Raw genomic sequence first — 13,883 nt, forward strand, 5'->3', positions numbered from 1 at the left:
CATTATTGAGTAGAAGTGGCGATAGCAGTTGATTTTATTCATGACCTTAAGAGTTTGCTCAACAGTTCACTCTCGATTATCATTTTGCTGTACATATACATTTTATACTATATATTACATATATGTGACTTTTATTTGATATTTATTTTTATTTATATGATTTGTTTTATGTATATAAGCATTGTATAACACATTTATAATATAAACATATATTTATATTATATGGAGAACAAACAGGGTTACTGGAGGGGTTGTGGGAGAGGGGATGGGCCAAACGGTTAAGGGGCATTAAGGAATCTACTCCTGAAATCATTGTTGCATTACATTATAAGTAACTTGAATGTAAATTTTAAAAATAAGTATTTTAATTTTTATTTTATATATTTACATGTATACATACACGTATATGTATACATACACGTATATGTATACATACACGTGTATGTATACATATACGTGTATGTATACATATACATAGACATGTATATACACACACATTATATACCATAATCAAGGGTGAAAAGTAGCTGAGTGAATTTTTTATGTTCTTATTAAGATTACAAATAAGATCATCCCCTATGGTCACTTCTGTTCAACACTGTACTGGAGGTTTTAACATAGTAAGGCAAGAAGGAAAAGTGTAACAATAAATGAAATAATTTTTTTTCGGTTTAAGGAAGGTTTTTCAGTTCCTAGTTTACTGAAAGCTTTTGGCGTGAATAAATGTTAAGTTTTACCAAACATTTTTTTTCTGTATTCTTTGAGGTAATTAAATGTTTTTCTCCTTTCATCTATTAATATTGTGAGTTGTGTTAATTATTCAAATTTAAATATATATATATACACACACACACACGTGTGTGTGTGTGTTTATATATATATAGAGAGAGAGCGTGCACTAGGTTCAATTTGTTAATATTTTCTTTAGGACTTTTGTATCTATGCTCTTGAGTGAGGCTGTCCTATAATTTCTATTCTTGAATTCTCACTAGCTTGGTGGAAAATTTTTGATCGGGGTAGAGATGGGATTAGTTTTGAGGTTTGGCTCTAATGTAGAGCATAAGTAGAAGCGTAAAGGAATATCGTCCTCTTTCATACAGAGGCAAATATCTCATTCATAGATTGGATGCGCTACAGAGAATTCTTGGTTACCATATGGTCCACAAGATTCCTTCCAATCCTAAAGTGTGATGGTTCTGTAGCTTATTATCTCTGCCATCATCATTTACTTCATTGCTAGAAAAGTTAAGGAAGGATAGGGGATGAAAGGAAAGATGGATGTTGCCCTGTTAAGTGGAAGTATATTTCAAACTATGACACTGTCTTAAGAATGATTATTAAAAAACATTTTCTTAGAATCTCCATGGTTCCATACTTCCGAAAATCAATTCATGAAGCATTTTCTTCTAGTCTCGGCAACTTCTATCGAATGTGCAAAGAAACTTTAAAACCGAGTTTTGAACTTTGAACATGTTCCTTTTCAATCTCACCTGATGATAATGCCAAGTACACCAAATCTTTTCTATCCACTGGAGATGAGAACATTTTCCCTGTGATGTTTAAACTTAATTCCAGAGTCCCAATCCCACCGATAATCATTCTCCTTTCCCCTGTACATTAAAGTGGTGCCCTTAATTGCTATAATATTCACAAGGAGACCATTGGAACTGGAGTGCTCTCAGTTGAAGAATAGTACTGTAGGTGATAAAGATAAGTGGTATTGAGAACTACCCAATTTACTTCGGTGAATTCAATCTTTCTTAGGAGGCAAGTGGTACATGATACATTTACCTGAACTTTTAGAGTGATAAGGAAAATGTTTGGCATGCATTCAGGACCACAGAAACTTTAAAGGTTTATCTCCATGGAATAGTGTTCAGAAAAATAGTCTATTTACTTATAGGATACAAGGGCAGTATAAATTTCAAGTTCTTTCAGTCTGACAGCAGAATGGTTACCAATGAGAAATAGAAGTGTTACCAGAGTCAAAGTACGCTCCTCTTTTCTCTTGTTCCTTTTGCCTTTATAGAAAAATTGTGCATCTGTGGGGGTAAACTAGGGAAGACGACTCTACTAGTGCTGAAGCTTTTACTGAAACGTGATCATCTAAATCACTGTCTGGAGCAGATGCCACATGATGGAGAAGTTCTAGACAGTACAATGTTAACAATGAGCCCTTTCCCGTCCTAATGGGACCAGTGCTACACGGCTTGATTTGCTCCGTTAGGCTTGTTAAATTACGTTTTCAGTGTGGCCATGGCCTTGTGTTTTATGCTGAGTGGGCCTGCTCAGGTGTCCTATATAAAACCTGTTGCTGATATTTATGGAGTGCCTGTAGTGGTTGGGGGACTAGATAAGGTTTCTGCTGGTAGCTCACGTTAGAGAAGTAATGTTTTCTTCTTTGTTTTGATTTTTATTAGAGTTCCCCAGAAAATTCACGTTTGTTAAATTACATACCATATATGCCTGAATATATGACACGGTCAAATACAAGGTGACCCCCATTTTCCCAGTGAGGATATGAAAACTTTTAAGGAAATAGGTAAACTAGCCAAACGTCTACTTAAGTTTATTTATTAACTTAATTAAACATACATTTTTATGATTGCATCTGTAAAATTTATTAGTGATACTAATACCTTGCTACAATAGGAACTTTTTTTGGCTCCTCCACTGGTTTCCTTAATACAGCATCCTTACTTCCATTCAAACTGTTTGAGGGACCTGCCTTGAATCTTTGTATGATATCATCAATCTAAATTTTATTCCAAGTCACTGTACACAATGTTAGGGATGTTAGAGGTTTCTTTTTTTTTGTTTTTGTTTTGGTCCTATAGACATAAGTGTGTGATTTTACACTTTATTGCTTTTTACAGTGATATTTAAATGCTTGCTCAGAAGCATATCTAGTACTTATGACTGTGGGATCAAACCCCAACAATACCAATTCTGTGTTACATTTCTTTTGTTGCTGATTTATAGTTATTAGTGTCTGAAGAGGCTAAACCACCATATCTTGCTGGCTGAATACCATAGTTCATTTCCACACAAAGTCCACTGCAGGTCTGAGCGGTTCTCCAGAGCAACAGTCTCCATGGGGTCACTCAGTGATCCCCAGTGCCAGGCACCATCATCTGTAGTGGTCCTCTCTGGAATGCCTGGCCATCCTGTTTGGTGCATTGGGGGGGATAGCTCTGGGTTGTCTCACACAGGCATCTAAAAACTGACTCAGAGGTGGTACGTTCGCTTCAGCTGTTCTCCCATTGGTTACAACTCATCAATGAAAGTGTCAGTGGGCTAATGCATTCCTCCCCTGTATTAGGGAGAAAAGGACTGATTGCAGGGCAAACCCCATGAGGTTGTACAACACCACCCAAGACTTACATCGCTTGATGATTGTTTTAGGCTGATGTGGACATTGTTAAAATAGTTGAGAGTGACCCCAAGATGTGAGAAGCTTTTTAGTCTTGAGGACTGCACTAGGAAGATGCTCTCCCCTAATGTCTCGTATACAGTATTGAACAGAGAAAAATTGGAAATATATTAAAATTTAATTGGGCTCCTTTATAGATCAGATTCCCCAAGAAATATCAAGGAAGTCTCCCTGAACAAAAATATATTTACTGCAACCCCTAGTATAAGTAGCTACTACGAACATTCATATTACTCATGTGAGTATTTCAAAAACCAAACGCCCATCAATTCCCTTAAAGCTTGTCAATAGTCATGAAGTGAACAGCGTTTACAAGGTGAAAGTGTACGTTCCTAGCTTACCAACCAAACAAGTCATAAACAGTCCTAGCCTTCTCTCAAGAAGTCCTGTTCCTGCCCTCTTGCAGACTGTAAGCTACATTTAAAGAATAAATCTACAGCCTTAAAAATATATATATAGTCTGGCTCTGACATTTCAGACAGGCCACGTCATTGAATGGTCGGTCCCCAGGCTGAACTTTCCAGCTCTGTGCCCTTAATAATCTTTGCTCAATATGGAATTTTCCCCTGTGCACCCCCCATCCGGCTTTCTTTCCCACTGTCATTTTCACCTGGAGGAAAGCATTTGGTCTTTGCAGATTCAAAGCAAGCACTTCCTTTTTCAGGGAGCCTTGAGTCCTGCTATCTCAGAACAATGTTTTTTCTCCAACCTAATCATCCAACCACCTCTACCTCGACAGCTCTCTTTCAAGTCTCCATCCTCTCTCCCTCTGCAAACCTTTCATCTGGTCTTCTGCCTCCACCCTTGCTGTTCCATAGTCTATTCTTAACTTGCAAGAAGAGTGAATTTTTAAAATAGAGGTCAGATCAAGTCCCTCCTCTGTTCCAAGTCATCCAGTAGCTCCCCAGTCCATTGAGAGTTGTTGACCTTAAAAGAAAGAGCCGGGGCACCTGGGTGGCTCAGTCGGTTGAGTGTCTGACTCTTGATTTCAGCTCAGGTCATGATCTCAGTGTCGTGGGATTGAGCCCCATGTCGGGCTCCATGCTGAGCACAGAGCCTGCTTAGGATATTCTCTCTTCCTCTACCCCTCTCCCCTGCTTAAGTTCACAAGCTGTCTGTCTCTTTAAAACAAACAAACAAGGCAACTATTTTACCCTCAAAATGAGTTTATTCAGGAATAGCAGAGAATTGCCAGTCAGGACAAGCAAACCATGGTGAACCACAGGCAAATATGGAGAACAGGGGGTGAGGGGGTTGCTTTTACAGGGCAACGGAAAAAGCTGGAAGGATCTTTTATGGCTTCTTATTGGCTAAGTGTGGCAATTTCTCATTGGCAGGCTGTTGCTGGGCAAGGGGGTATTCTTCCTTCCTCCTGCTGAGGTATGTAAAGTAAGGAGCTTCCTGTTAGGGAACTGAAGTCCTGCTGCTCCTGGTGGCTGGCAGTGCATGAGAGCTCCCACTTCAGGGCCTCTTAATTCCAGGGTAATGAGGTTTCCTTTATTTATTTTCACAAAGTTCAAGTCAAATTCCTTTCGATGGGCAGATTATTTTTCTGTTGATGCAGAAAAATGAGAAATTACCACAAAGTTGGTAGCTTAAAACAGTAGAAATTTATTGTTTTATAGTTTCAGAATTTTACTGGGCTAACATTAAGGGGTTGGCAGGACTGAGTTCCTTTCTGGAAGCTCTAGGGGAGAATCTGTTTTCTTGCCTTTCCAGCTTATAAATGTCAGCTGCATTTCCTGGCTCCCGGTCCCTTTTCATCCTCAAAGCCAACAGTGGCCCATTGAGTCTCTCTCATGCTTTATCACTCTTGTCGCTGACTTTTTCTCCTTCCCTCTTCCACATTTAAAGGCCCCTCGGACCCACCCAAATAATCTGGGTTAATCTTGTTGTCTTAAAGCTAGCAGATTAGCAGTGTTAGTTCCATCTGGTACCTTAATTTCCCCTTGTGTGTAATGCAACATATTCACAGGTTCCAGGGATTAGGACATGGACATCTTGGGACAGGTGATGGGTCATTACTCTCCCACCACAGTGAATTACGAGGCCTTTGTTATCTAGTACCTGTTGCTTCTCTGACCTCAGGCCCTACTATTTTCCCATAGGCTCCCACCTGCCAGTTTCACTGGCTTTGCCCTTAAATACAAATGCCTGATATGCTCCCCTCTTGGGGCTTCACCCAGATGGTTTCACTCCCCCAGAGATCTACATAGCTACCTACCTCACTTCCTTCAGACCTTTGCTCAAAAATTACCTTCTCAGTAGTCTGTCCTGACCACTCTGTCCCGCCTGTGCTATGCTCTTTTGTTTTTCAATAGCACTTAGCCACACCTAACATTGAAACATTGTAAGCAAGTTAATTTTGCTTGTTGTCTATAATGTAAGTAAGCTCTTGGAGACCCTGAATCTCTACTGTTTTTTTTTCTTTTGTTATGACCCCAGAGCCTAGAATAGTGCCTGCCCCAAAGTAGCATATTTATGGAATGCATTAATTCGTTTTGTTGTTTGTTTCTTTCATCTCTATTGAGGTATTTAGTATACAAAAGTTGCATATATTTGATGTATACGTTTTGATGAATTTGGACATATGAATACACGTATAATACCATCGTTACAATCAAGGTAATAAACATACTCATCACCCCCGAAAGATTTATTATGTCTTCTTGCTTTTTAGTTTTTTTTTTTTAATTCTGTGGTGAGAATACTTAACATGCCATCTTACACTCTTAAGTTTTTCAACGTACAATTCAGTATCGTTAACTGTAGACACTGTGTTCTTTACAATGTATTCATCGTTGTAACTTTATACCCATTGAACATGGATTCCCCCTTTTTCTCTCCCTACCACTATTCTATTTTCTGCTTCTGTGAGTTTGACTACTTTAATGTTTTTTCATGAATGTAATAATTTATGTGCATCTGATTTTCCCCATAGCCTCCATGAAGGGGCCATGATGTGGCTTGCTTTGGATCTTCCATGGTGTCTAGCTTGGGAACTGCATTATTATAGACCCTTGGAATGCGTCAAGGTGAATTACCAAAATAGAGTCCTGGGTGGGAGGCGCGAAGAAGCCCTTCTCATTTTATTAGTTTAGACTGGATTTCAGAAACAGAGTTAAGGAGAGTTTCAGGCAATTTCATAGTGTAATTCAGGAGATGGGCTAGGTTAGCGAGGTATTGGGAGACTGTATTCTTATTAAAATTTGGGGTATCACTATATTGCTTCTTGAAATTACCCCCTCTAGGTCCTCAGCCCTGAGGGCTCTTTTGTTCTTGTCTCATGGAGGGAGCTATGGAAGAGAATATTTAATCATTCAGTGCATTGTCAGTGTGGATGATGAGAAATATCCTGTATATTCTAGCCTATGCTCCTGCTTCTGAAGCAGTTCTTTTCCCTCTGAGTAAATGAATTGAGGAGTGAAGATTTAGAAGACCAGGTGTTATTTTTTATTTTTTTTTTTAAATAAGGTTTTGTTATAAAAATAAATGAAATCTATATTTTATCATTTCAGTTCAGGCCCTAAGCATGCACAGTAGTTACCTTTCATGAAATGTTCTTGCAATAATGCTATTTCACTGGGCTTTGTAATGAAGCTTTGATTTGCATCGCTATCCTGAGAACTTTCTGACAATGCTAAGGCAATATTATGAAGGCAGAAGGAAATGAAATGAAATGATGGTAATGCGTGTCCATTGTGAAAAATGTTAAGTTGCCAAGGCAATGTCATATCGATAATATTTTCATAAATTAAATTAAGATACATATGGCAAATAAATATTGCATTTCTCTTTATTATCACTTCAAATACGTGAGGATAACTATTAGGATTAAAACCAGAAATTAGACCTAAAGCATTGCAGCCGAAATGAGAGATGTGCTATTCATCCGTTCGACCTGATGTGCTCTCAGGATTCCTGTCACGTTTATTTCAGGCTTTCAGTCTCTCGCCCTCCGTATCCTCAAGCAGCCTCTCCGCTGGGCTCCTCTGCTTCCTGAAGCACGATCTCTGTTGAGACTTAGTGGGAGAGTCTGGATCATTCCATGAAGGCTCACGTGCACACGGCACAACCCCCGCTCTGGTTTAAGCTCTCTTCTTTTAATAGTCAAGCTCGTTTTACTTTTTCCTCCTTCCTTCCTTCCTTTTTCTCTTTCTCGAGGGGGTATTTATTTTTCCATGCTTCATAGAATCATTGGTTAAACCCGCCTGCCTGGAAACATTCAATTGTATTGGCTCACTAAAATCAAGTTTTCAAAGATGGGAGAGAGCACCTCACTCTTCTCTGTCTCCCTGTGGAATGGGAGCAGGTGATACCTATTTTAAAGGCTGTCCCGGAGAACAAGGGTGACCATGTGAAGAGCTTGGCACAGAGGCAGGAGCCAGTAGTGAAAAGCAGTATTTCACTTGGACTGAAGGATCTGGGTTCAAATTCTACACCTGCAAATCCGTTGTTAAAAAACTAATAGGTAATATTGAGCTGGTATCTGCTCATTGTAGGAGAATCTAAAAGTGCAATATTGGCAATCAAAGGGAAGAAATTAGACATTACTATAATCCCACTGCTCACAACTAAGCATAAGTGCAGCATTTCATTTTAGTTTTTACTGTTTCATTTATTTTTGAGAGAGAGAGAGAGAGGAGGGGCAGAGAGAGAGGGGGGAGGGGCACAGAGGGAGGAGAGGGGCAGAAAGAGAGAGGGGAGGGGCAGAGAGAGAGGGGGGAGGGGCAGAGAGAGAGGGGGGACAGAGCGTCTGAAGAGGGCTCCATGTTGACAGCAGCAGCAAGCCAGCGTGGGACTCGAACTCAAAAATGGTGAGATCATGACCCGAGCCTAAGTCAGACGCTTAACCAACTGAACCCCCCAGGCGCCCCATAAGTGCAACATTTTAACACTTTGGTGTAGACACTTTTAAATTCTAGTTTTTAATAGATGTGGGATCATAACGCATGTGTTTTCTTGGTAGTATACTCCCCCACCCCTGGTAAACATATTCCAAGAGGACTCTTTCAGCATCAGTTTATTTCTTCTACAAAATTTTTGGGAATAGCTGGCCACGAGCATTCCTGTATTGAGCACCTCACAGTATAATATTATGTCAAATAAATAATTTATGGTAAATGGTATCACTTTGTTATTTTAATTACAATGCATATTCCAAGTACCTCTGTTTCTTTCAAGTTACGTCAAAGTTGAACTTACCACACAATATAAAAATACGGTGTCATGTAGATCTGTTTAAATTTGCTTCATGTTAATAAGTTCATTCAGTAAATATTTGTGTGCTTTCTGTACTCCAGGAACCACATTTTATGTCACTTCATGTTTTCAAAGTTTATTTCTTTCTTCTCAATCTCTAATTTATCATGATTGGTCATAATGTAACTTGGACGGTAGTATTTATTCCCAAGGTTTCGCAGGTACTTGATTCTTGATTGTAACAGTTCTGTGACCTCTGTAGAAGCTGTGTCATCTTGGAAAAATCCCCCAACCTCTCTGCTACAAAGAATAATCGTCTCTAAACAGGGACTAACTTTTACATGCATCACAGTGTTATCTTCTGACCTGTATTATTTCTAGCGAGTCTTAAATTGATTTACTTGAGAGAGACTTTGTTTTGCCCTGTTTTATACTTAACGGATTGTTAGCTTACATACCTCTCTTTTATCTCAGTTTATTTAGTCTAGAGATAGATAAAGCTGACTTCTATTTATTATTCAGCATCAGAAAATACAAGAGTAGAACAATCAAGTGGAAGACAAAGGGGAGGAAATGGGCTTTTCAAAAATACATTTCCAAACATATTAATAGTAATGTCAAATGTCACTGGACTTGACACCAGAGAAGTGCCCATTTTTTTTAAAGAAAAAGAGCAGATTTGTTCTGGAGATGGTGAGTAACAATTCACCACTTTGAAACTATGCTCACAGAAGAGGAAGCCTAGAAGCATTCTCACCAGAAGAGCTGGTTTTCATGTGAATGGTTTCCCCCCTTCAGTGAAGAAAGGCCCTTTACACCCATAAAACATCCATTCATACTCAGTTTAGCGGATGAAAATGCAACAAGCTGGAAATGGAAGATTTTACGTGTTACTCTGATTGCCACCAAGTTTGAAAACAAAAAACACCGAAGGTCTTCAGTGTCATGAGAGTGTCTTCTAGACTTTGTTGAAACACTTCAAACGTGTTTTTAAAACAAGTGCTATATTCTTGGTACATACAAGAGGAGGTACATTTTTATCATCCCTTCACATCCTACCTTATCCCGTGTGGTACTTTTAACCTAATATCTGCCTTCGTCACACATGTGAATATCACCTTTCTCTCCTTTTTGCTGGCTTTGTATCTGTTAAGTTAGTCCTTTTTATCTTATTTAAAAAAAAAAAATTATCAATGAAAATGTCCAAAGCTTAAGAGTACTCTCTCAAAACTTCTGTAAGAAAAAGTAGTCCCTCGTGCTGATTCTTATTCTCTAGACAACTATTGATAATTCTTTGGGTTGTTTCTTCTAGTTTCTTCTAGATAGAAAGCTTATACCCTTTTTGATATTTTTGAACCGGAGACATTGCCTTTGCCTTCCTAATTAGGTAAGAGGAGGAGTTAAACTCTCTTATACCAAACACCCTCAGCTTTCTCCCCCTGTCATTTAAAAAAATAATTATAATGAAATCTGGGTACGATCTCTGCTTTGTACTTACATTATTCTTTTATCGCTGTGTATATACACACATATATGTATTTATACATTTACACACATATATATTTACATACCTGCAATATGTGTGTGTATACTATAGGGTATGTAATGCATTATGACCACGTTTCCTTCATTACATGATTTTTCTAGAGCTAAGTCATGAATACATATTAATAACAATTTTAATTAAAAATTTCCATGGGGCGCCTGGGTGGCTCAATCGGTTAAGCAGCCAACTTTGGCTCAGGTCATAATCTCACGGTTTGTGGGTTCAAGCCCCATGTCGGGCTCTGTGCTGACAGCTCAGAGCCTGGAGTCTGCTTTGGATTCTGTGTTTCCCTCTCTTTCTGCTCACATTCCCTCCCCTGCTCACATTCAGTCTCAGTCTCTCTCTGTCTCTCTCTCAAAAATCAATGAACACTTAAAAAACTTAAATTCCTAACAGAAATATAAAATTGCCCATGGTATGGCCAAGCTTGTCAGTCCACCAGTTTGTTTATTCTTTTTTTTTCCAAGCGGCAGCAGGGGGGAGGGGAGCAAAGAAAGAGGGAGACATAAAATCCGAAGCAGGCTCCAGGCTCTGAGCTGTCAGCGCAGAGTCTGACGCAGGGCTCGAACCCACCAGCTGTGAGATCATGACCTGAGCCGAAGTCGGATGCCCAACCGGCTGAGCCACCCAGGTACCCCACTTTATTCTTGAAGTCATTCCTGTCAGCATCCTCCTTGGATCCTGTTCGTTCAGCCTGCATGGTTTCTCTCGAGGTCCACTCACAGCTGCAACACATAGGACCCCTTCGCCTTTCTCCTGGGTTGGGTCCCCTCTTTAAGTCCATGTTGCCTCTTTTTTGGTTTATTCCCTTATTTTCATAAGGTGCACCTTTCAGTAGTTTTCTAAGAGAAATCGGGTGAGAGCAAACATGTTTTGAAAGAACTTATTTCTAAAACATGCCTTCATTCTACCATCATACTTGATTTGTAGTCTGCCTACATTTATAACTCTAGGCTGGAAATCTTTCCCTTCTGAAATTTGGAGCCATCGCTTTTTCTAGCCCTCAATTTTGCTTTAGAGAAATGTGGTGCCATTCATATTCTAGATCCTATGTATACATTTTTTTTTCCTTTTGCAAAACTTGTAGGATCCTCTGTTTACCTCTAGTGTTCTGAAAATTTAGTGATCCGCAGTATCACGTCTATGTGTTTTCGGTGAACTGGGCCCTCAGTAGGACTTTTTCATCTGGAAATTCAGCTACCTCAATCCTGGAAACCTGTCTTGTGTTATTTATTTGACAGCTAATGCATCTTTCTATTTTCTCTATATTTTTCTTCCTGAAATTCTATATTAGCTGGAGGCTAAACATCCTAGGTCTTTATGTTTTCTCTCCTATTTTCCATTTCTGTGTCTGTCTTGTACTACTTTTTGGATGATTTTTTCAAATTTATCTTCCAGCATTTTTGTATGTATGTATGTATGTATGTATGTTTCTATTTATCTAAATCCCAGTATAGCTGACATACAGTGTTTTATTAGTTTCAAGTGCACACTCTAGTGATTCGACGGTTCGGTGCATTATGCAGTGCTCATGATAAGTGCACTCTTAATCCCCATCACCTGTTTCATCCAACTCCCTACCCACCTCCTCTCTGGTAACTATCAGTTTGTTCTCTATAGTTAAGAATCTGTTTCTTGGATTGTCTCTCTTTTTTCCTTCTTTCATTTGTTTTGTTTCTTGAATTTCACATATGTGAAACCAGATGGTATTTCTCTTTCTCTGACTTACTTCACTTAACATTATACCCTCTAGATACACACATGTTGTTGCAAATGGCAAAGTTTCATTCTTATGGCTGGGTAATACTCCATTGTATATACCACATCTTCTTTTTTTAAGTTCATTCATCTATTTTGAGAGAGAGAGAGTGCACATGAGTGGGGGAGGGGCAGAGAGAAAGGGAGAGAGAGAATCCAAGCAGGCTCTGCACTGACTCAGGGCTTGAACTCATGAACTGTGAGATCATGACCTGAACCGAAATCAAAAGTTGGATGCTTAACTGACTGAGGCACCCAGGTGCCCTTTTGCAAAAATTTTTTAATGTTTACTTATTTTTGAGACACAGAGTGCGAGCAGGGGAGGGGCAGAGAGAGAGAGGGAGACACAGAATCCAAAGCGGGCTCCAATCTCTGAGCTGTCAGCACAGAGCCTGACACGGGGCTCAAACTCACGAGCTGTGAGATCGTGACAGAGTCGGATGCTTAACCAACTGAGCCACCCAAAGCACCCCTCTTTTTCTTTATTTAAAGTAGCATGGAGCCCAACACAGGGCTTGAACTCATGACCCTGAGATGAACACCTGAGCTGAGATCAAGAGCTGGACACTTAACCTACATCTTCTTTATCCATCCATCTATCAATGGGTTGGGTTGCTTCTATAATTGTACTTATTTATTTTTTATTTCCACCATTGTGCTCTTCCTTTCTTTGAGCTTTCTTGTTTCTTGAATACTCCTTTTTGTACCCTGCTATTTTTAACGTTAAGTTTTGACTGGTTCAGAGAATTCACTCTTAGGTTCAGTTACAGGACTGTACTCACGTGGTTGTTGCCTGTCCTTCACCACCAGGGTGTGTCTGTAAGTCTGCTTAGGGCATAACGACTAAATTTCCCCACAATGAGTGATTTCAGAGAGAAAGTAACTGAGCATGCCTCCACAACAGAGTGCCGTTTTCAAACCCAATCCTAGAAATGACATACCAATGTTTTGGCCATATTTTATTCATCACATGGGCTGATCCTATGCAGGAAGTGTATAGGAAGGGCCTACGGTGTAGGAAAGGACTACAACACTATGGATCCAGGAAGCAGGGATTATTGGGGCCATCATGGAGGCAGGCTGCTATGAATCTCTTCTCAATTTCCTCCAGGCTCCTTGCCTAGAGCCTTAAGTCTGGATGGCAGTGTTTTGGAAACCTGGCTTGAGAAGACAGGAGGGGATCTCACTATCTGCTATTCAGACTTTCACTTACTTCCTTGGTTTTCAGTACAGAGCCTCACACCCGCCCTCACATCCTGCCCCCTTCCCCCCCGCACCCCCCCCAATTCCTGGCATCTCACGTTGTAGATCCTCTTTGGTCATCCTCTCCAGAGAATGCAACTCCAATGTGTGCAAAGATAAGAGAAGGGGACAGTCTCTGGAGCATGAGACTGATGGAAGGAAATAGGACAAGACCTAACTGAGCATTTTATTTGTTTTCTATCCATCATGCCGCTGTCAGCCCCACACTGGCTTTCAGAGATACCTGGTTTCCCCAGTTCCTGAGCTTTCCAAGGTTTTTACAGCTTCACTTGGCTTTCTTGGTCTGAAGTATCTTAGACGTCAGCTTTCTCCCATCTGGTAAGATAATCACTTATATCTCCACTTCGCATCTTCCAGTGTTGTGTTGGCATCACTCACCTCCTGCTCTCATTTCTCCCCAGTTTTGTCTCTGTAGCCTTAATCTTTTTTTACTGTTTCACTGTCTTTGAGATAAGGTTTTAAGGTAGATCAATTATTATATTTAGCCTAATATGTATTTCTATTTTTTCTGCTTGTATAATATCAATATACACCTTGATAACTAGTGTCTTCTATAAAGTTTACTTTTAGAGGAAGAATTCAAAATGTTAACAACTAATCAGCTTTTCCTGCCCAAAGCTGCTGACGTGCAAACAGAATGGATTTTGTTTTCCGTGCCTCCCTTGATTTTTGGCTGCTTTA

General features: G+C 39.7%; 1 protein-coding gene across 5 annotated transcripts in view; it reads left to right on the forward strand.

Annotated features, from left to right (window-relative positions):
• PARD3B (par-3 family cell polarity regulator beta) overlaps positions 1-13,883 on the forward strand; it is a 1,009,985-nt gene that overhangs the window by 429,015 nt on the left and 567,087 nt on the right. Inside the window, exon 1 of one of the 5 annotated variants that reach the window (XM_086719411.1) lies at positions 13,505-13,520. The exons of the other annotated variants lie outside the window; for them this stretch is intronic. The gene's annotated coding sequence lies outside the window, so the exon portion shown is untranslated. Of the gene's footprint in view, positions 1-13,504; positions 13,521-13,883 lie in introns of those variants that run through there. 5 annotated transcript variants of the gene reach the window in all.

Source organism: Puma concolor, chromosome C1, assembly GCF_028749965.1.
Source record: "Puma concolor isolate L17-30 chromosome C1, mPumCon1.1.hap2, whole genome shotgun sequence".
NCBI classification, from domain to species: Eukaryota; Metazoa; Chordata; class Mammalia; order Carnivora; family Felidae; genus Puma; species Puma concolor.